This window comes from Pleurodeles waltl, chromosome 7 (genome assembly GCF_031143425.1).
Source record: "Pleurodeles waltl isolate 20211129_DDA chromosome 7, aPleWal1.hap1.20221129, whole genome shotgun sequence".
In the NCBI taxonomy this organism is placed as follows: Eukaryota; Metazoa; Chordata; class Amphibia; order Caudata; family Salamandridae; genus Pleurodeles; species Pleurodeles waltl.
Genome location: NC_090446.1, coordinates 1121524150 through 1121546774, shown reverse-complemented (window position 1 = coordinate 1121546774; position 22625 = coordinate 1121524150). Strand labels below are relative to the sequence as shown.

Below are 22625 nucleotides of genomic sequence, written 5' to 3'. Positions count from 1 at the left end.
AAAAGATATATGTTTGAATGGATGTGTGGGATAAAACACACCCTGTCATATGTTGTAAAGGTATTGCAAGTTGTCGAGTAGCTTAGTGATCACATAGAGGAAAGTGGGTGAAGACAGAATTCCTCTGTGGGGTGAATGAACTCGGAGGTGACTTGCGTTATCCTTTTTATGTATGACAAAGGTACTTTATTTCTTACTGCACATTTCAATGCCATCACTAAAAAAAAACAAAAAATTTCTAGTCTTTTGTTGTTTCATATGGAAGATTATGTTTTCAGGCATGGAGAATGAAAGCAGAAGCTGTATTGCTGAATTAGACGTTCTCACAAACCATGTCATAATTTGTTCAAAAAACGGCATGACATTTCTGAGTCATATTAAAAATGATGTGTAAATATGCAGATAGAGTCTATCTTTCTAGTAATGATCTACAGTGTGCAAAAAGTAAACCTTTTGCCATAAGTATCTCCTTTCTGCTAAGCACCGATCATTAAAAATCTCTCTATAAATATGTATATCAGAAGAAGGAAATGCTCGTTCGGGTTGATGTTGTTAGAACTGCAAGTGCAGTTGTATTCCTTGAGCTGCCGTGATGTTTCCTGCTGGCTCGAGCAGTGGGCATTTTGTTGTGACGTGAAGTGAAGTTAGGAGAGTTTAGCGTCTGCATTGTGTTGTTCTTCCAGGTGAGGGTATATTAGATATTTGAATAGTTGTAAGGACTTTAAAGAGAGGGGAGTTATCCATGGATTGCTTGTTGTGAATGTATTGTATAAGTGATTCCATAGACTTAAACTGCGGTAGAGACCACATGATAGGGAGTGGATCTTGTATTTGGAGGACAGGGGAGAGCAGTATCAACGTGGCCCCAGTGGCCTAATGGATAAGGCACTGGCCTCCTAAGCCAGGGATTGTGGGTTCAAGTCCCATCTCGGGTGAAACTCTGTACGTTCAGCTCTTGACGTTTACATTTTCAAAGCACAAACCACACATTTCAGCCCTTGCTTTACATAGACTTTGCAGCTATGGAACATCAATCTACCTTCAAAACACAAGTGCTGGAACTCAAAAACATTTGCCTACATATCCTACTCTTGGGCCCAGTCTGGAGAATGGGATTTCAACCCACCTTTCTGGCTAGACATTTTTTATGTCCTCCTTTGGATAGCACTCGCAGGCAGTCTCCCATTTAGCATTAAAACATGTACTTATTTCACCACTTGAATGTATAAACTGTTGAATAATTAAAAATACCATGTGAAACTGCTATGTTGATAAAGAAGTATTTCTCAAAAAAAGTGCAGCAGATGGGAAGACAGTGCACCCTATTTTATGCTACTATCGCTGGGCTGCTAGTCTTAGAAACCAAACTGAGTTTAGGGAGGGCAGGGTGGTGTTTCAATGATGGCAGTTAAATAGATTTTTCAAAACACCCGGGGTGTTGTTAGACTGAGAAGTTGATGGGACACCTGTGAAAGGCAGCTTTACTTGTCTGCTTTCAGTTGATGTAGATTGTATGTCCTGTTTAACAACCTTTAGTTTCAACAAGGACATTAGAGAGATATTGTGACACTGCCTGGGATGCTTGTCCTCTCTCTATTTTGAAAATTTGCCATGACAACTAAGGGCCAAGGCAGACGTTTAGTTTTAGCCTTGCCCAATTCTAATTTTCCAAACCTAGAGCATACATTTGGCGCAGATTGTAATACTTTGTTAGTACTACCTGTTGTTCCCTTAAGAGTGCATATATTGGGAACAAACAAGATGGCTAAATTATATTGAGGAGTCTGCCACACCAGGTCCTTCACTCGTAAGAACAGTGGGACTGAAGTATGATGGATTAACTAGTTCCCTTAAATGCAGCCATTTCAAACTTTAATCACCACAGCTGGGGACTCTTTAAAGGTGATATGAACTTCTTTTATACCTGAGTGGGAGCGACAAACATGTAGAATATGTGTCGTATTTTTAGAAAGTGTTTGTAGCTATTGGTTAACAGCACTCCTGTGCAACCCCGTTGGCCTAATTCTAAGGCAGTCAAATACTCACAAAGGGATTGTGGGTTTGAGTTCTTTCTGGGGTGGAAGAAGATGTATTTTGGAGATGTTTATCTAGTTTCCTAAGGGTCTTCCTTCTTAACAACATTAGCACTGAAGCGTGCTGATAAAATAACCAATTCCAACAAACTTTACTCCGCCACCTGTTCAAGTACCACAGCAGAGCATTTTCTCCACTGCTAGGATAGGAATGGAGAAATGTGCTTGTTTTATGTCTGAGCAGAAAAGATATATGTTTGAATGGATGTGTGGGATAAAACACACCCTGTCGTATGTTGTAAAGGTATTGCAAGTTGTGGAGTAGCTTAGTGATCACATAGAGGAAAGTGGGTGAAGACAGAATTCCTCTGTGGGGTGAATGAACTCGGAGGTGACTTGCGTTATCCTTTTTATGTATGACAAAGGTACTTTATTTCTTACTGCACATTTCAATGCCATCACTAAAAAAAAAAAAAAAAATCCTAGTCTTTTGTTGTTTCATATGGAAGATTATGTTTTCAGGCATGGAGAATGAAAGCAGAAGCTGTAGTGCTGAATTAGACGTTCTCACAAACCATGTAATAATTTGTTCAAAAAAAGGCATGACATTTCTGAGTCATATTAAAAATGATGTGTAAATATGCAGATAGAGTCTATCTTTCCAGTAATGATCTACAGTGTGCAAAAAGTAAACCTTTTGCAATAAGTATCTCCTTTCTGCTAAGCACCGATCATTAAAAATCTCTCTATAAATATGTATATCAGAAGAAGGAAATGCTAGTTCGGGTTGATGTTGTTAGAACTGCAAGTGCAGTTGTATTCCTATAGCTGCCTTGATGTTTCCTGCTGGCTCGAGCAGTGGGCATTTTGTTGTGACATGTGAAGTGAAGTTAGGAGAGAATAGCGTCCGCATTGTGTTGTTCTTCCAGGTGAGGGTATATTAGATATTTGAATAGTTGTAAGGACTTTAAAGAGAGGGGAGTTATCCATGGATTGCTTGTTGTGAATGTGTTGTATAAGTGATTCCATAGACTTAAACTGCGGTTGAGACCACATGATAGGGAGTGGATCTTGTATTTGGAGGACAGGGGAGAGCCATATCAACGTTGCTCCAGTGGCCTAATGGATAAGGCACTGGCCTCCTTAGCCAGGGATTGTGGGATAAAGTCCCATCTGGGGTGAAACTCTGTACATTCAGCTCTTGACTTTTACATTTTCAAAGCACAAACCACACAATTCAGCCCTTGCTTTACATAGACTTTGCAGCTATGGAACATCAATCTACCTTCAAAACACAAGTGCTGGAACTCAAAAACATTTCCCTACATATTCTACTCTTGGGCCCAGTCTGGAGTATGGGATTTCAACCCACCTTTCTGGCTAGACATTTTTTATGTCCTCCTTTGGATAGCACTCGCAGGCAGTCTCCCATTTAGCATTAAAACATGTACTTATTTCACCACTTGAATGTATAAACTGTTGAATAATTAAAAATACCATGTGAAACTGCTATGTTGATGAAGAAGTATTTCTCGAAAAAAGTGCAGCAGATGGGAAGACAGTGCAACCTATTTTATGCTACTATCGCTGGGCCCCTAGTCTTAGAAACCAAACTGAGTTTAGGGAGGGCATGGTGGTGTTTCAATGATGGCAGTTAAATAGATTTTTCAAAACACCCGGGGTGTTGTTAGACTGAGAAGTTGATGGGACACCTGTGAAAGGCAGCTTTACTTGTCTGCTTTTAGTTGATGTAGATTGTATGTCCTGTTTAACAACCTTTGGTTTCAACAAGGACATTAGAGGGATATTGGGACACTGCCTGGGATGCTTGTTCTCTCTCTATTTTGAAAATTTGCCATGCCAACTAAGGGCCAAGGCAGACGTTTAGTTTTAGCCTTGCCCAACTCTAATTTTCCAAACCTAGAGCATACATTTGGCGCAGATTGTAATACTTTGTTACTACTACCTGTTGTTCCCTTAAGAGTGCATATATTGTGAACAAACAAGATGGCCAAATTATATCGTAGGAGTCTGCCACACCAGGTCCTTCACTCATAAGAACAGTGGGACTGAAGCATGATGGATTAACTAGTTCCCTTAAATGCAGCCATTTCAAACTTTAATCACCACAGCTGGGGACTCTTTAAAGGTGATATGAACTTCTTTTATACCTGAGTGGGAGCGACAAACATGTAGAATATGTGTCGTATTTTTAGAAAGTGTTTGTAGCTATTGGTTAACAGCACTCCTGTGCAACCCGTTGGCCTAATTCTAAGGCAGTCAAATACTCACAAAGGGATTGTGGGTTTGAGTTCTTTCTGGGGTGGAATAAGATGTATTTTGGAGATGTTTATATAGTTTCCTAAGGGTCTTCCTTATTAACAACATTAGCACGGAAGCGTGCTGATAAAATAACCAATTCCAACAAACTTTACTCCGCCACCTGTTCAAGTACCACAGCAGAGCATTTTCTCCACTGCTAGGATAGGAATGGAGAAATGTGCTTGTTTTATGTCTGAGCAGAAAAGATATATGTTTGAATGGATGTGTGGGATAAAACACACCCTGGCATATGTTGTAAAGGTATTGCAAGTTGTGGAGTAGCTTAGTGATCACATAGAGGAAAGTGGGTGAAGACAGAATTCCTCTGTGGGGTGAATGAACTCGGAGGTGACTTGCGTTATCCTTTTTATGTATGACAAAGGTACTTTATTTCTTACTGCACATTTCAATGCCATCACTCAAAAAAAACAAAAAATTCCTAGTCTTTTGTTGTTTCATATGGAAGATTATGTTTTCAGGCATGGAGAATGAAAGCAGAAGCTGTAGTGCTGAATTAGACGTTCTCACAAACCATGTAATAATTTGTTCAAAAAACGGCATGACATTTCTGAGTCATATTAAAAATGATGTGTAAATATGCAGATAGAGTCTATCTTTCCAGTAATGATCTACAGTGTGCAAAAAGTAAATCTTTTGCCATAAGTATCTCCTTTCTGCTAAGCACCGATCATTAAAAATCTCTCTATAAATATGTATATCAGAAGAAGGAAATGCTAGTTCGGGTTGATGTTGTTAGAACTGCAAGTGCAGTTGTATTCCTTGAGCTGCCTTGATGTTTCCTGCTGGCTCGAGCAGTGGGCATTTTGTTGTGACATGTGAAGTGAAGTTAGGAGAGTTTAGCGTCCGCATTGTGTTGTTCTTCCAGGTGAGGGTATATTAGATATTTGAATAGTTGTAAGGACTTTAAAGAGAGGGGAGTTATCCATGGATTGCTTGTTGTGAATGTATTGTATAAGTGATTCTATAGACTGAAACTGCGGTAGAGACCACATGATAGGGAGTGGATCTTGTATGTGGAGGACAGGGGAGAGCAGCATTAACATGGCTCCAGTGGCCTAATGGATAAAGCACTGGCCTCCTAAGCCAGTGATTGTGGGTTCAAGTCCCATCTGGGATGAAACTCTGTACAATCAGCTCTTGACTTTAACATTTTCAAAGCACAAACCACACAATTCAGCCCTTGCTTTACATAGACTTTGCAGCTATGGAACATCAATCTACCTTCAAAACACAAGTGCTGGAACTCAAAAACATTTGCCTACATATCCTACTCTTGGGCCCAGTCTGGAGAATGGGATTTCAACCCACCTTTCTGGCTAGACATTTTTTATGTCCTCCTTTGGATAGCACTCGCAGGCAGTCTCCCATTTAGCATTAAAACATGTACTTATTTCACCACTTGAATGTATAAACTGTTGAATAATTAAAAATACCATGTGAAACTGCTATGTTGATAAAGAAGTATTTCTCGAAAAAAGTGCAGCAGATGGGAAGACAGTGCACCCTATTTTATGCTACTATCGCTGGGCCCCTAGTCTTAGAAACCAAACTGAGTTTAGGGAGGGCAGGGTGGTGTTTCAATGATGGCAGTTAAATAGATTTTTCAAAACGCCCGGGGTGTTGTTAGCCTGAGAAGTTGATGGGACACCTGTGAAAGGCAGCTTTACTTGCCTGCTTTTAGTTGATGTAGATTGTATGTCCTGTTTAACAACCTTTGGTTTCAACAAGGACATTAGAGAGATATTGGGACACTGCCTGGGATGCTTGTCCTCTCTCTATTTTGACAATTTGCCATGCCAACTAAGGGCCAAGGCATACGTTTAGTTTTAGACTTGCCCAACTCTAATTTTCCAAACCTAGAGCATACATTTGGCGCAGATTGTAATACTTTGTTAGTACTACCTTTTGTTCCCTTAAGAGTGCATATATTGTGAACAAACAAGATGGCCAAATTATATCGTAGGAGACTGCCACACCAGGTCCTTCACTCGTAAGAACAGTGGGACTGAAGCATGATGGATTAACTAGATCCCTTAAATGAAGCCATTTCAAACTTTAATCACCACAGCTGGGGACTCTTTAAAAGTGATATGAACTTCTTTTATACCTGAGTGGGAGCGACAAACATGTAGAATATGTGTCGTATTTTTAGAAAGTGTTTGTTGCTATTGGTTAACAGCACTCCTGTGCAACCCCGTTGGCCTAATGGGTAAGGCAGTCAAATACTAACAAAGGGATTGTGGGTTTGAGTTCTTTCTGGGTTGGAAGAAGATGTATTTTGGAGATGTTTATCTAGTTTCCTAAGGGTCTTCCTTCTTAACAACATTAGCACTGAAGCGTGCTGATAAAATAACCAATTCCAACAAACTTTACTCTGCCACCTGTTCAAGTACCACAGTAGAGCATTTTCTCCACTGCTAGGATAGGAATGGAGAAATGTGCTTGTTTTATGTCTGAGCAGAAAAGATATATGTTTGAATGGATGTGTGGGATAAAACACACCCTGTCGTATGTTGTAAAGGTATTGCAAATTGTGGAGTAGCTTAGTGATCACATAGAGGAAAGTGGGTGAAGACAGAATTCCTCTGTGGGGTGAATGAACTCGGAGGTGACTTGCGTTATCCTTTTTATGTATGACAAAGGTACTTTATTTCTTACTGCACATTTCAATGCCATCACTCAAAAAAAACAAAAAATTCCTAGTCTTTTGTTGTTTCATATGGAAGATTATGTTTTCAGGCATGGAGAATGAAAGCAGAAGATGTAGTGCTGAATTAGACGTTCTCACAAACCATGTAATAATTTGTTCAAAAAAAGGCATGACATTTCTGAGTCATATATAAAATGATGTGTAAATATGCAGATAGAGTCTATCTTTCCAGTAATGATCTACAGTGTGCAAAAAGTAAACCTTTTGCCATAAGTATCTCCTTTCTGCTAAGCACCGATCATTAAAAATCTCTCTATAAATATGTATATCAGAAGAAGGAAATGTTAGTTCGGGTTGATGTTGTTAGAACTGCAAGTGCAGTTGTATTCCTTGAGCTGCCTTGATGTTTCCTGCTGGCTCGAGCAGTGGGCATTTTGTTGTGACATGTGAAGTGAAGTTAGGAGAGTTTAGCGTCCGCATTGTGTTGTTCTTCCAGGTGAGGGTATATTAGATATTTGAATAGTTGTAAGGACTTTAAAGAGAGGGGAGTTATCCATGGATTGCTTGTTGTGAATGTATTGTATAAGTGATTCCATGGACTTAAACTGCGGTAGAGACCACATGATAGGGAGTGGATCTTGTATTTGGAAGACAGGGGAGAGGAGTATCAACATGGCCCCAGTGGCCTAATGGATAAGGCACTGGCCTCCTAAGCCAGGGATTGTGGGTTCAACTCCCATCTGGGGTGAAACTCTGTACATTCAGCTCCTGACTTTTAGATTTTCAAAGCACAAACCACACAATTCAGCCCTTGCTTTACATAGACTTTGGAGCTATGGAACATCAATCTACCTTCAAAACACAAGTGCTGGAACTCAAAAACATTTGCCTACATATCCTACTCTTGGGCCCAGTCTGGAGAATGGGATTATAACCCACCTTTCTGGCTAGACATTTTTTATGTCCTCCTTTGGATAGCACTCGCAGGCAGTCTCCCATTTAGCATTAAAACATGTACTTATTTCACCACTTGAATGTATAAACTGTTGAATAATTAAAAATACCATGTGAAACTGCTATGTTGATAAAGAAGTATTTTTCGAAAAAAGTGCAGCAGATGGGAAGACAGTGCACCCTATTTTATGCTACTTTCGCTGGGCCCCTAGTCTTAGAAATCAAACTGAGTTTAGGGAGGGCAGGGTGGTGTTTCAATGATGGCAGTTAAATAGATTTTTCAAAACACCCGGGGTGTTGTTAGACTGAGAAGTTGATGGGACACCTGTGAAAGGCAGCTTTACTTGTCTGCTTTTAGTTGATGTAGATTGTATGTCCTGTTTAACAACCTTTGGTTTCAACAAGGACATTAGAGAGATATTGGGACACTGCCTGGGATGCTTGTCCTCTCTCTATTTTGAAAATTTGCCATGCCAACTAAGGGCCAAGGCAGACGTTTAGTTTTAGCCTTGCCCAACTCTAATTTTCCAAACCTAGAGCATACATTTGGCGCAGATTGTAATACTTTGTTAGTACTACCTGTTGTTCCCTTAAGAGTGCATATATTGTGAACAAACAAGATGGCCAAATTATATCGTAGGAGTCTGCCACACCAGGTCCTTCACTCGTAAGAACAGTGGGACTGAAGCATGATGGATTAACTAGTTCCCTTAAATGCAGCCATTTCAAACTTTAATCACCACAGCTGGGGACTCTTTAAAGGTGATAGGAACTTCTTTTATACCTGAGTGGGAGCGACAAACATGTAGAATATGTGTCGTATTTTTAGAAAGTGTTTGTAGCTATTGGTTAACAGCACTCCTGTGCAACCCGTTGGCCTAATTCTAAGGCAGTCAAATACTCACAAAGGGATTGTGGGTTTGAGTTCTTTCTGGGGTGGAAGAAGATGTATTTTGGAGATGTTTATATAGTTTCCTAAGGGTCTTCCTTATTAACAACATTAGCACGGAAGCGTGCTGATAAAATAACCAATTCCAACAAACTTTACTCCGCCACCTGTTCAAGTACCACAGTAGAGCAGTTTCTCCACTGCTAGGATAGGAATGGAGAAATGTGCTTGTTTTATGTCTGAGCAGAAAAGTTATATGTTTGAATGGATGTGTGGGATAAAACACACCCTGTCATATGTTGTAAAGGTATTGCAAGTTGTCGAGTAGCTTAGTGATCACATAGAGGAAAGTGGGTGAAGACAGAATTCCTCTGTGGGGTGAATGAACTCGGAGGTGACTTGCGTTATCCTTTTTATGTATGACAAAGGTACTTTATTTCTTACTGCACATTTCAATGCCATCACTAAAAAAAAACAAAAAATTCCTAGTCTTTTGTTGTTTCATATGGAAGATTATGTTTTCAGGCATGGAGAATGAAAGCAGAAGCTGTAGTGCTGAATTAGACGTTCTCACAAACCATGTAATAATTTGTTCAAAAAACGGCATGACATTTCTGAGTCATATTAAAAATGATGTGTAAATATGCAGATAGAGTCTATCTTTCCAGTAATGATCTACAGTGTGCAAAAAGTAAACCTTTTGCCATAAGTATCTCCTTTCTGCTAAGCACCGATCATTAAAAATCTCTCTATAAATATGTATATCAGAAGAAGGAAATGCTCGTTCGGGTTGATGTTGTTAGAACTGCAAGTGCAGTTGTATTCCTTGAGCTGCCGTGATGTTTCCTGCTGGCTCGAGCAGTGGGCATTTTGTTGTGACGTGAAGTGAAGTTAGGAGAGTTTAGCGTCCGCATTGTGTTGTTCTTCCAGGTGAGGGTATATTAGATATTTGAATAGTTGTAAGGACTTTAAAGAGAGGGGAGTTATCCATGGATTGCTTGTTGTGTATGTATTGTATAAGTGATTCCATAGACTTAAACTGCGGTAGAGACCACATGATAGGGAGTGGATCTTGTATTTGGAGGACAGGGGAGAGCAGTATCAACGTGGCCCCAGTGGCCTAATGGATAAGGCACTGGCCTCCTAAGCCAGGGATTGTGGGTTCAAGTCCCATCTGGGGTGAAACTCTGTACGTTCAGCTCTTGACTTTTACATTTTCAAAGCACAAACCACACATTTCAGCCCTTGCTTTACATAGACTTTGCAGCTATGGAACATCAATCTACCTTCAAAACACAAGTGCTGGAACTCAAAAACATTTGCCTACATATCCTACTCTTGGGCCCAGTCTGGAGAATGGGATTTCAACCCACCTTTCTGGCTAGACATTTTTTATGTCCTCCTTTGGATAGCACTCGCAGGCAGTCTCCCATTTAGCATTAAAACATGTACTTATTTCACCACTTGAATGTATAAACTGTTGAATAATTAAAAATACCATGTGAAACTGCTATGTTGATAAAGAAGTATTTCTCGAAAAAAGTGCAGCAGTTGGGAAGACAGTGCACCCTATTTTATGCTACTATCGCTGGGCTGCTAGTCTTAGAAACCAAACTGAGTTTAGGGAGGGCAGGGTGGTGTTTCAATGATGGCAGTTAAATAGATTTTTCAAAACACCCGGGGTGTTGTTAGACTGAGAAGTTGATGGGACACCTGTGAAAGGCAGCTTTACTTGTCTGCTTTCAGTTGATGTAGATTGTATGTCCTGTTTAACAACCTTTAGTTTCAACAAGGACATTAGAGAGATATTGGGACACTGCCTGGGATGCTTGTCCTCTCTCTATTTTGAAAATTTGCCATGACAACTAAGGGCCAAGGCAGACGTTTAGTTTTAGCCTTGCCCAATTCTAATTTTCCAAACCTAGAGCATACATTTGGCGCAGATTGTAATACTTTGTTAGTACTACCTGTTGTTCCCTTAAGAGTGCATATATTGTGAACAAACAAGATGGCCAAATTATATTGAGGAGTCTGCCACACCAGGTCCTTCACTCGTAAGAACAGTGGGACTGAAGCATGATGGATTAACTAGTCCCCTTAAATGCAGCCATTTCAAACTTTAATCACCACAGCTGGGGACTCTTTAAAGGTGATATGAACTTCTTTTATACCTGAGTGTGAGCGACAAACATGTAGAATATGTGTCGTATTTTTAGAAAGTGTTTGTAGCTATTGGTTAACAGCACTCCTGTGCAACCCCGTTGGCCTAATTCTAAGGCAGTCAAATACTCACAAAGGGATTGTGGGTTTGAGTTCTTTCTGGGGTGGAAGAAGATGTATTTTGGAGATGTTTATCTAGTTTCCTAAGGGTCTTCCTTCTTAACAACATTAGCACTGAAGCGTGCTGATAAAATAACCAATTCCAACAAACTTTACTCCGCCACCTGTTTAAGTACCACAGCAGAGCATTTTCTCCACTGCTAGGATAGGAATGGAGAAATGTGCTTGTTTTATGTCTGAGCAGAAAAGATATATGTTTGAATGGATGTGTGGGATAAAACACACCCTCTCGTGTGTTGTAAAGGTATTGCAAGTTGTGGAGTAGCTTAGTGATCACATAGAGGAAAGTGGGTGAAGACAGAATTCCTCTGTGGGGTGAATGAACTCGGAGGTGACTTGTGTTATCCTTTTTATGTATGACAAAGGTACTTTATTTCTTACTGCACATTTCAATGCCATCACTCAAAAAAAACAAAAAAATCCTAGTCTTTTCTTGTTTCATATGGAAGATTATGTTTTCAGGCATGGAGAATGAAAGCAGAAGCTGTAGTGCTGAATTAGACGTTCTCACAAACCATGTAATAATTTGTTAAAAAAACGGCATGACATTTCTGAGTCATATTAAAAATGATGTGTAAATATGCAGATAGAGTCTATATTTCCAGTAATGATCTACAGTGTGCAAAAAGTAAACCTTTTGCCATAAGTGTCTCCTTTCTGCTAAGCACCGATCATTAAAAATCTCTCTATAAATATGTATATCAGAAGAAGGAAATGCTAGTTCGGGTTGATGTTGTTAGAACTGCAAGTGCAGTTGTATTCCTTGAGCTGCCTTGATGTTTCCTGCTGGCTCGAGCAGTGGGCATTTTGTTGTGACATGTGAAGTGAAGTTAGGAGAGTTTAGCGTCCGCATTGTGTTGTTCTTCCAGGTGAGGGTATATTAGATATTTGAATAGTTGTAAGGACTTTAAAGAGAGGGACGTTATCCATGGATTGCTTGTTGTGAATGTATTGTATAAGTGATTCCATAGACTTAAACTGCGGTAGAGACCACATGATAGGAAGTGGATCTTGTATTTGGAGGACAGGGGAGAGCAGTATCAACGTGGCCCCAATGGCCTAATGGATAAGGCACTGTCCTTCTAAGCCAGGGATTGTGGGTTCAAGTCCGATCTGGGGTGAAACTCTGTCCATTCAGCTCTTGACTTTTACATTTTCAAAGCACAAACCACACAATTCAGCCCTTGCTTTACATAGACTTTGCAGCTATGGAACATCAATCTACCTTCAAAACACAAGTGCTGGAACTCAAAAACATTTGCCTACATATCCTACTCTTGGGCCCAGTATGGAGAATGGGATTTCAACCCACCTTTCTGGCTAGACATTTTTTATGTCCTCCTTTGGATAGCACTCACAGGCAGTCTCCCATTTAGCATTAAAACATGCACTTATTTCACCACTTGAATGTATAAACTGTTGAATAATTAAAAATACCATGTGAAACTGCTATGTTGATAAAGAAGTATTTCTCGAAAAAAGTGCAGCAGATGGGAAGACAGTGCACCCTATTTTATGCCTTTATCGCTGGGTCCCTAGTCTTAGAAACCAAACTGAGTTTAGGGAGGGCAGGGTGGTGTTTCAATGATGGCAGTTAAATAGATTTTTCAAAACACCCGGGGTGTTGTTAGACTGAGAAGTTGATGGGACACCTGTGAAAGGCAGCTTTACTTGCCTGCTTTTAGTTGATGTAGATTGTATGTCCTGTTTTACAACCTTTGGTTTCAACAAGGACATTAGAGAGATATTGGGACACTGCCTGGGATGCTTGTCCTCTCTCTATTTTGAAAATGTGCCATGCCAACTAAGGGCCAAGGCAGACGTTTAGTTTTAGACTTGCCCAACTCTAATTTTCCAAAACCTAGAGCATACATTTGGCGCAGATTGTAATACTTTGTTAGTACTACCTGTTGTTCCCTTAAGAGTGCATATATTGTGAACAAACAAGATGGACAAATTATATCTTAGGAGTCTGCCACACCAGGTCCTTCACTCGTACGAACAGTGGGACTGAAGCATGATGGATTAACTAGTTCCCTTAAATGCAGCCATTTCAAACTTTAATCACCACAGCTGGGGACTCTTTAAAGGTGATATGAACTTCTTTTATACCTGAGTGGGAGCGACAAACATGTAGAATATGTGTCGTATTTTTAGAAAGTGTTTGTACCTATTGGTTAACAGCACTCCTGTGCAACCCCGTTGGCCTAATGGGTAAGGCAGTCAAATACTCACAAAGGGATTGTGGGTTTGAGTTCTTTCTGGGTTGGAAGAAGATGTATTTTGGAGATGTTTATCTAGTTTCCTAAGGGTCTTCCTTCTTAACAACATTAGCACTGAAGCGTGCTGATAAAATAACCAATTCCAACAAACTTTACTCCGCCACTTGTTCAAGTACCACAGTAGAGCATTTTCTCCACTGCTAGGATAGGAATGGAGAAATGTGCTTGTTTTATGTCTGAGCAGAAAAGATATATGTTTGAATGGATGTATGGGATAAAACACACCCTGTCGTATGTTGTAAAGGTATTGCACGTTGTGGAGTAGCTTCGTGATCACATAGAGGAAAGTGGGTGAAGACAGAATTCCTCTGTGGGGTGAATGAACTCGGAGGTGACTTGTGTTATCCTTTTTATGTATGACAAAGGTACTTTATTTCTTACTGCACATTTCAATGCCATCACTCAAAAAAAACAAAAAATTCCTAGTCTTTTGTTGTTTCATATGGAAGATTATGTTTTCAGGCATGGAGAATGAAAGTAGAAGCTGTAGTGCTGAATTAGACGTTCTCACAAACCATGTAATAATTTGTTCAAAAAAAGGCATGACATTTCTGAGTCATATTAAAAATGATGTGTAAATATGCAGATAGAGTCTATCTTTCCAGTAATGATCTACAGTGTGCAAAAAGTAAACCTTTTGCCATAAGTATCTCCTTTCTGCTAAGCACCGATCATTAAAAATCTCTCTATAAATATGTATATCAGAAGAAGGAAATGTTAGTTCGGGTTGATGTTGTTAGAACTGCAAGTGCAGTTGTATTCCTTGAGCTGCCTTGATGTTTCCTGCTGGCTCGAGCAGTGGGCATTTTGTTGTGACATGTGAAGTGAAGTTAGGAGAGTTTAGCGTCCGCATTGTGTTGTTCTTCCAGGTGAGGGTATATTAGATATTTGAATAGTTGTAAGGACTTTAAAGAGAGGGGAGTTATCCATGGATTGCTTGTTGTGAATGTATTGTATAAGTGATTCCATAGACTTAAACTGCGGTAGAGACCACATGATAGGGAGTGGATCTTGTATTTGGAAGACAGGGGAGAGGAGTATCAACATGGTCCCAGTGGCCTAATGGATAAGGCACTGGCCTCCTAAGCCAGGGATTGTGGGTTCAAGTCCCATCTGGGGTGAAACTCTGTACATTCAGCTCTTGACTTTTAGATTTTCAAAGCACAAACCACACAATTCAGCCCTTGCTTTACATAGACTTTGGAGCTATGGAACATCAATCTACCTTCAAAACACAAGTGCTGGAACTCAAAAACATTTGCCTACATATCCTACTCTTGGGCCCAGTCTGGAGAATGGGATTTCAACCCACCTTTCTGGGTAGACATTTTTTATGTCCTCCTTTGGATAGCACTCGCAGGCAGTCTCCCATTTAGCATTAAAACATGTACTTATTTCACCACTTGAATGTATAAACTGTTGAATAATTAAAAATACCATGTGAAACTGCTATGTTGATAAAGAAGTATTTTTCGAAAAAAGTGCAGCAGATGGGAAGACAGTGCACCCTATTTTATGCTACTATCGCTGGGCCCCTAGTCTTAGAAATCAAACTGAGTTTAGGGAGGGCAGGGTGGTGTTTCAATGATGGCAGTTAAATAGATTTTTCAAAACACCCGGGGTGTTGTTAGACTGAGAAGTTGATGGGACACCTGTGAAAGGCAGCTTTACTTGTCTGCTTTTAGTTGATGTAGATTGTATGTCCTGTTTAACAACCTTTGGTTTCAACAAGGACATTAGAGAGATATTGGGACACTGCCTGGGATGCTTGTCCTCTCTCTATTTTGAAAATTTGCCATGCCAACTAAGGGCCAAGGCAGACGTTTAGTTTTAGCCTTGCCCAACTCTAATTTTCCAAACCTAGAGCATACATTTAGCGCAGATTGTAATACTTTGTTAGTACTACCTGTTGTTCCCTTAAGAGTGCATATATTGTGAACAAACAAGATGGCCAAATTATATCGTAGGAGTCTGCCACACCAGGTCCTTCACTCGTAAGAACAGTGGGACTGAAGCATGATGGATTAACTAGTTCCCTTAAATGCAGCCATTTCAAACTTTAATCACCACAGCTGGGGACTCTTTAAAGGTGATATGAACTTCTTTTATACCTGAGTGGGAGCGACAAACATGTAGAATATGTGTCGTATTTTTAGAAAGTGTTTGTAGCTATTGGTTAACAGCACTCCTGTGCAACCCGTTGGCCTAATTCTAAGGCAGTCAAATACTCACAAAGGGATTGTGGGTTTGAGTTCTTTCTGGGGTGGAAGAAGATGTATTTTGGAGATGTTTATATAGTTTCCTAAGGGTCTTCCTTATTAACAACATTAGCACGGAAGCGTGCTGATAAAATAACCAATTCCAACAAACTTTACTCCGCCACCTGTTCAAGTACCACAGTAGAGCAGTTTCTCCACTGCTAGGATAGGAATGGAGAAATGTGCTTGTTTTATGTCTGAGCAGAAAAGATATATGTTTGAATGGATGTGTGGGATAAAACACACCCTGTCATATGTTGTAAAGGTATTGCAAGTTGTCGAGTAGCTTAGTGATCACATAGAGGAAAGTGGGTGAAGACAGAATTCCTCTGTGGGGTGAATGAACTCGGAGGTGACTTGCGTTATCCTTTTTATGTATGACAAAGGTACTTTATTTCTTACTGCACATTTCAATGCCATCACAAAAAAAAAAAAAAAAATTCCTAGTCTTTTGTTGTTTCATATGGAAGATTATGTTTTCAGGCATGGAGAATGAAAGCAGAAGCTGTAGTGCTGAATTAGACGTTCTCACAAACCATGTAATAATTTGTTCAAAAAACGGCATGACATTTCTGAGTCATATTAAAAATGATGTGTAAATATGCAGATAGAGTCTATCTTTCCAGTAATGATCTACAGTGTGCAAAAAGTAAACCTTTTGCCATAAGTATCTCCTTTCTGCTAAGCACCGATCATTAAAAATCTCTCTCTAAATATGTATATCAGAAGAAGGAAATGCTAGTTCGGGTTGATGTTGTTAGAACTGCAAGTGCAGTTGTATTCCTTGAGCTGCCGTGATTTTTCCTGCTGGCTCAAGCAGTGGGCATTTTGTTGTGACGTGAAGTGAAGTTAGGAGAGTTTAGCGTCCGCATTGTGTTGTTCTTCCAGGTGAGGGTATATTAGATATTTGAATAGTTGTAAGGACTTTAAAGAGAGGGGAGTTATCCATGGATTGCTTGTTGTGTATGTATTGTATAAGTGATTCCATAGACTTAAACTGCGGTAGAGACCACATGATAGGGAGTGGATCTTGTATTTGGAGGACAGGGGAGAGCAGTATCAACGTGGCCCCAGTGGCCTAATGGATAAGGCACTGGCCTCCTAAGCCAGGGATTGTGGGTTCAAGTCCCATCTGGGGTGAAACTCTGTAGTTCAGCTCTTGACTTTTACATTTTCAAAGCACAAACCACACATTTCAGCCCTTGCTTTACATAGACTTTGCAGCTATGGAACATCAATCTACCTTCAAAACACAAGTGCTGGAACTCAAAAACATTTGCCTACATATCCTACTCTTGGGCCCAGTCTGGAGAATGGGATTTCAACCCACCTTTCTGGCTAGACATTTTTTATGTCCTCCTTTGGATAGCACTCGCAGGCAGTCTCCCGTTTAGCATTAAAACATGTACTTATTTCACCACTTGAATGTATAAACTGTTGAATAATTAAAAATACCATGTGAAACTGCTATGTTGATAAAGAAGTATTTCTCGAAAAAAGTGCAGCAGATGGGAAGACAGTGCACCCTATTTTATGCTACTTTCGCTGGGCTGCTAGTCTTAGAAACCAAACTGAGTTTAGGGAGGGCAGGGTGGTGTTTCAATGATGGCAGTTAAATAGATTTTTCAAAACACCCGGGGTGTTGTTAGACTGAGAAGTTGATGGGACACATGTGAAAGGCAGCTTTACTTGTCTGCTTTCAGTTGATGTAGATTGTATGTCCTGTTTAACAACCTTTAGTTTCAACAAGGACATTAGAGAGATATTGTGACACTGCCTGGGATGCTTGTCCTCTCTCTATTTTGAAAATTTGCCATGACAACTAAGGGCCAAGGCAGACGTTTAGTTTTAGCCTTGCCCAATTCTAATTTTCCAAACCTAGAGCATACATTTGGCGCAGATTGTAATACTTTGTTAGTACTACCTGTTGTTCCCTTAAGAGTGCATATATTGTGAACAAACAAGATGGCCAAATTATATTGAGGAGTCTGCCACACCAGGTCCTTCACTCATAAGAACAGTGGGACTGAAGCATGATGGATTAACTAGTTCCCTTAAATGCAGCCATTTTAAACTTTAATCACCACAGCTGGGGACTCTTTAAAGGGATATGAACTTCTTTTATACCTGAGTGGGAGCGACAAACATGTAGAATATGTGTCGTATTTTTAGAAAGTGTTTGTACCTATTGGTTAACAGCACTCCTGTGCAACCCCGTTGGCCTAATGGGTAAGGCAGTCAAATACTCACAAAGGGATTGTGGGTTTGAGTTCTTTCTGGGTTGGAAGAAGATGTATTTTGGAGATGTTTATCTAGTTTCCTAAGGGTCTTCCTTCTTAACAACATTAGCACTGAAGCGTGCTGATAAAATAACCAATTCCAACAAACTTTACTCCGCCACTTGTTCAAGTACCACAGTAGAGCATTTTCTCCACTGCTAGGATAGGAATGGAGAAATGTGCTTGTTTTATGTCTGAGCAGAAAAGATATATGTTTGAATGGATGTATGGGATAAAACACACCCTGTCGTATGTTGTAAAGGTATTGCACGTTGTGGAGTAGCTTCGTGATCACATAGAGGAAAGTGGGTGAAGACAGAATTCCTCTGTGGGGTGAATGAACTCGGAGGTGACTTGCGTTATCCTTTTTATGTATGACAAAGGTACTTTATTTCTTACTGCACATTTCAATGCCATCACTCAAAAAAAACAAAAAATTCCTAGTCTTTTGTTGTTTCATATGGAAGATTATGTTTTCAGGCATGGAGAATGAAAGCAGAAGCTGTAGTGCTGAATTAGACGTTCTCACAAACCATGTAATAATTTGTTCAAAAAAAGACATGACATTTCTGAGTCATATTTAAAATGATGTGAAAATATGCAGATAGAGTCTATCTTTCCAGTAATGATCTACAGTGTGCAAAAAGTAAACCTTTTGCCATACGTATCTCCTTTCTGCTAAGCACCGATCATTAAAAATCTCTCTCTAAATATGTATATCAGAAGAAGGAAATACTAGTTCGGGTTGATGTTGTTAGAACTGCAAGTGCAGTTGTATTCCTTGAGCTGCCTTGATGTTTCCTGCTGGCTCCAGCAGTGGGCATTTTGTTGTGACATGTGAAGTGAAGTTAGGAGAGTTTAGCGTCCGCATTGTGTTGTTCTTCCAGGTGAGGGTATATTAGATATTTGAATAGTTGTAAGGACTTTAAAGAGAGGGGAGTTATCCATGGATTGCTTGTTGTGAATGTATTGTATAAGTGATTCCATAGACTGAAACTGCGGTAGAGACCACATGATAGGGAGTGGATCTTGTATTTGGAGGACAGGGGAGAGCACTATCAACGTGGCCCCAGTGGTCTAATGGATAAGGCACTGGCCTCCTAAGCCAGGGATTGTGGGTTCAAGTCCCATCTGGGGTGAAACTCTGTACATTCAGCTCTTGACTTTTACATTTTCAAAGCACAAACCACACATTTCAGCCCTTGCTTTACATAGACTTTGCAGCTATGGAACATCAATCTACCTTCAAAACACAAGTGCTGGAACTCAAAAACATTTGCCTACATATCCTACTCTTGGGCCCAGTCTGGAGAATGGGATTTCAACCCACCTTTCTGGCTAGACATTTTTTATGTCCTCCTTTGGATAGCACTCGCAGGCAGTCTCCCATTTAGCATTAAAACATGTACTTATTTCACCACTTGAATGTATAAACTGTTGAATAATTAAAAATACCATGTGAAACTGCTATGTTGATAAAGAAGTATTTCTCGAAAAAAGTGCAGCAGATGGGAAGACAGTGTACCCTATTTTATGCTACTATCGCTGGGCCCCTAGTCTTAGAAACCAAACTGAGTTTAGGGAGGGCAGGGTGGTGTTTCAATGATGGCAGTTAAATAGATTTTTCAAAACACCCGGGGTGTTGTTAGACTGAGAAGTTGATGGGACACCTGTGAAAGGCAGCTTTACTTGTCTGCTTTTAGTTGATGTAGATTGTATGTCCTGTTTAACAACCTTTGGTTTCAACAAGGACATTAGAGAGATATTGGGACACTGCCTGGGATGCTTGTCCTCTCTCTATTTTGAAAATTTGCCATGCCAACTAAGGGCCAAGGTAGACGTTTAGTTTTAGCCTTGCCCAACTCTAATTTTCCAAACCTAGAGCATACATTTGGCGCAGATTGTAATACTTTGTTAGTACTACCTGTTGTTCCCTTAAGAGTGCATATATTGTGAACAAACAAGATGGCCAAATTATATCGTAGGAGTCTGCCACACCAGGTCCTTCACTCGTAAGAACAGTGGGACTGAAGCATGATGGATTAACTAGTTCCCTTAAATGCAGCCATTTCAAACTTTAATCACCACAGCTGGGGACTCTTTAAAGGTGATATGAACTTCTTTTATACCTGAGTGGGAGCGACAAACATGTAGAATATGTGTCGTATTTTTAGAAAGTGTTTGTAGCTATTGGTTAACAGCACTCATGCGCAACCCCTTTGGCCTAATTCTAAGGCAGTCAAATACTCACAAAGGGATTGTGGGTTTGAGTTCTTTCTGGGGTGGAAGAAGATGTATTTTGGAGATGTTTATATAGTTTCCTAAGGGTCTTCCTTATTAACAACATTAGCACGGAAGCGTGCTGATAAAATAACCAATTCCAACAAACTTTACTCCGCCACCTGTTCAAGTACCACAGCAGAGCATTTTCTCCACTGCTAGGATAGGAATGGAGAAATGTGCTTGTTTTATGTCTGAGCAGAAAAGATATATGTTTGAATGGATGTGTGGGATAAAACACACCCTGTGATATGTTGTAAAGGTATTGCAAGTTGTGGAGTAGCTTAGTGATCACATAGAGGAAAGTGGGTGAAGACAGAATTCCTCTGTGGGGTGAATGAACTCGGAGGTGACTTGCGTTATCCTTTTTATGTATGACAAAGGTACTTTATTTCTTACTGCACATTTCAATGCCATCACAAAAAAAAAAAAAAAAATTCCTAGTCTTTTGTTGTTTCACATGGAAGATTATGTTTTCAGGCATGGAGAATGAAAGCAGAAGCTGTAGTGCTGAATTAGACGTTCTCACAAACCATGTAATAATTTGTTCAAAAAATGGCATGACATTTCTGAGTCATATTAAAAATGATGTGTAAATATGCAGATAGAGTGTATCTTTCCAGTAATGATCTACAGTGTGCAAAAAGTAAACCTTTTGCCATAAGTATCTCCTTTCTGCTAAGCACCGATCATTAAAAATCTCTCTATAAATATGTATATCAGAAGAAGGAAATGCTAGTTCGGGTTGATGTTGTTAGAACTGCAAGTGCAGTTGTATTCCTTGAGCTGCCTTGATGTTTCCTGCTGGCTCGAGCAGTGGGCATTTTGTTGTGACATGTGAAGTGAAGTTAGGAGAGTTTAGCGTCCGCATTGTGTTGTTCTTCCAGGTGAGGGTATATTAGATATTTGAATAGTTGTAAGGACTTTAAAGAGAGGGACGTTATCCATGGATTGCTTGTTGTGAATGTATTGTATAAGTGATTCCATAGACTTAAACTGCGGTAGAGACCACATGATAGGGAGTGGATCTTGCATTTGGATGACAGGGGAGAGCAGTATCAACGTGGCCCCTGTGGCCTAATGGATAAGGCACTGTCCTCCTAAGCCAGGGATTGTGGGTTCAAGTCCCATCTGGGGTGAAACTCTGTCCTTTCAGCTCTTGACTTTTACATTTTCAAAGCACAAACCACACAATTCAGCCCTTGCTTTACATAGACTTTGCAGCTATGGAACATCAATCTACCTTCAAAACACAAGTGCTGGAACTCAAAAACATTTGCCTACATATCCTACTCTTGGGCCCAGTCTGGAGAATGGGATTTCAACCCACCTTTCTGGCTAGACATTTTTTATGTCCTCCTTTGGATAGCACTCACAGGCAGTCTCCCATTTAGCATTAAAACATGCACTTATTTCACCACTTGAATGTATAAACTGTTGAATAATTAAAAATACCGTGTGAAACTGCTATGTTGATAAAGAAGTATTTCTCGAAAAAAGTGCAGCAGATGGGAAGACAGTGCACCCTATTTTATGCTTTTATCGCTGGGCCCCTAGTCTTAGAAACCAAACTGAGTTTAGGGAGGGCAGGGTGGTGTTTCAATGATGGCAGTTAAATAGATTTTTCAAAACACCCGGGGTGTTGTTAGACTGAGAAGTTGATGGGACACCTGTGAAAGGCAGCTTTACTTGCCTGCTTTTAGTTGATGTAGATTGTATGTCCTGTTTTACAACCTTTGGTTTCAACAAGGACATTAGAGAGATATTGGGACACTGCCTGGGATGCTTGTCCTCTCTCTATTTTGAAAATGTGCCATGCCAACTAAGGGCCAAGGCAGACGTTTAGTTTTAGACTTGCCCAACTCTAATTTTCCAAACCTAGAGCATACATTTGGCGCAGATTGTAATACTTTGTTAGTACTACCTGTTGTTCCCTTAAGAGTGCATATATTGTGAACAAACAAGATGGACAAATTATATCGTAGGAGTCTGCCACACCAGGTCCTTCACTCGTAAGAACAGTGGGACTGAAGCATGATGGATTAACTAGTTCCATTAAATGCAGCCATTTCAAACTTTAATCACCACAGCTGGGGACTCTTTAAAGGTGATATGAACTTCTTTTATACCTGAGTGGGAGCGACAAACATGTAGAATATGTGTCGTATTTTTAGAAAGTGTTTGTACCTATTGGTTAACAGCACTCCTGTGCAACCCCGTTGGCCTAATGGGTAAGGCAGTCAAATACTCACAAAGGGATTGTGGGTTTGAGTTCTTTCTGGGTTGGAAGAAGATGTATTTTGGAGATGTTTATCTA

The 22625-nt window shown here is 40.0% G+C and overlaps 6 non-coding genes across 6 annotated transcripts; all 6 read left to right on the top strand.

The window, feature by feature from the left end:
* Nucleotides 1-862: 862 nt before the first annotated feature.
* Nucleotides 863-935, top strand: TRNAR-CCU (transfer RNA arginine (anticodon CCU)). Its single transcript has one exon. It is a non-coding gene; the product is annotated as a tRNA-Arg (tRNA).
* Nucleotides 936-7701: 6766 nt separating this feature from the next.
* TRNAR-CCU (transfer RNA arginine (anticodon CCU)) lies at nt 7702-7774 on the top strand. The gene has a single exon. It is a non-coding gene; the product is annotated as a tRNA-Arg (tRNA).
* Nucleotides 7775-9978: 2204 nt separating this feature from the next.
* Nucleotides 9979-10051, top strand: TRNAR-CCU (transfer RNA arginine (anticodon CCU)). Its single transcript has one exon. It is a non-coding gene; the product is annotated as a tRNA-Arg (tRNA).
* A 4488-nt stretch (nt 10052-14539) lies between these two features.
* TRNAR-CCU (transfer RNA arginine (anticodon CCU)) lies at nt 14540-14612 on the top strand. Its single transcript has one exon. It is a non-coding gene; the product is annotated as a tRNA-Arg (tRNA).
* Nucleotides 14613-16816: 2204 nt separating this feature from the next.
* TRNAR-CCU (transfer RNA arginine (anticodon CCU)) lies at nt 16817-16889 on the top strand. Its single transcript has one exon. It is a non-coding gene; the product is annotated as a tRNA-Arg (tRNA).
* Nucleotides 16890-19094: 2205 nt separating this feature from the next.
* TRNAR-CCU (transfer RNA arginine (anticodon CCU)) lies at nt 19095-19167 on the top strand. Its single transcript has one exon. It is a non-coding gene; the product is annotated as a tRNA-Arg (tRNA).
* Nucleotides 19168-22625: the final 3458 nt, after the last annotated feature.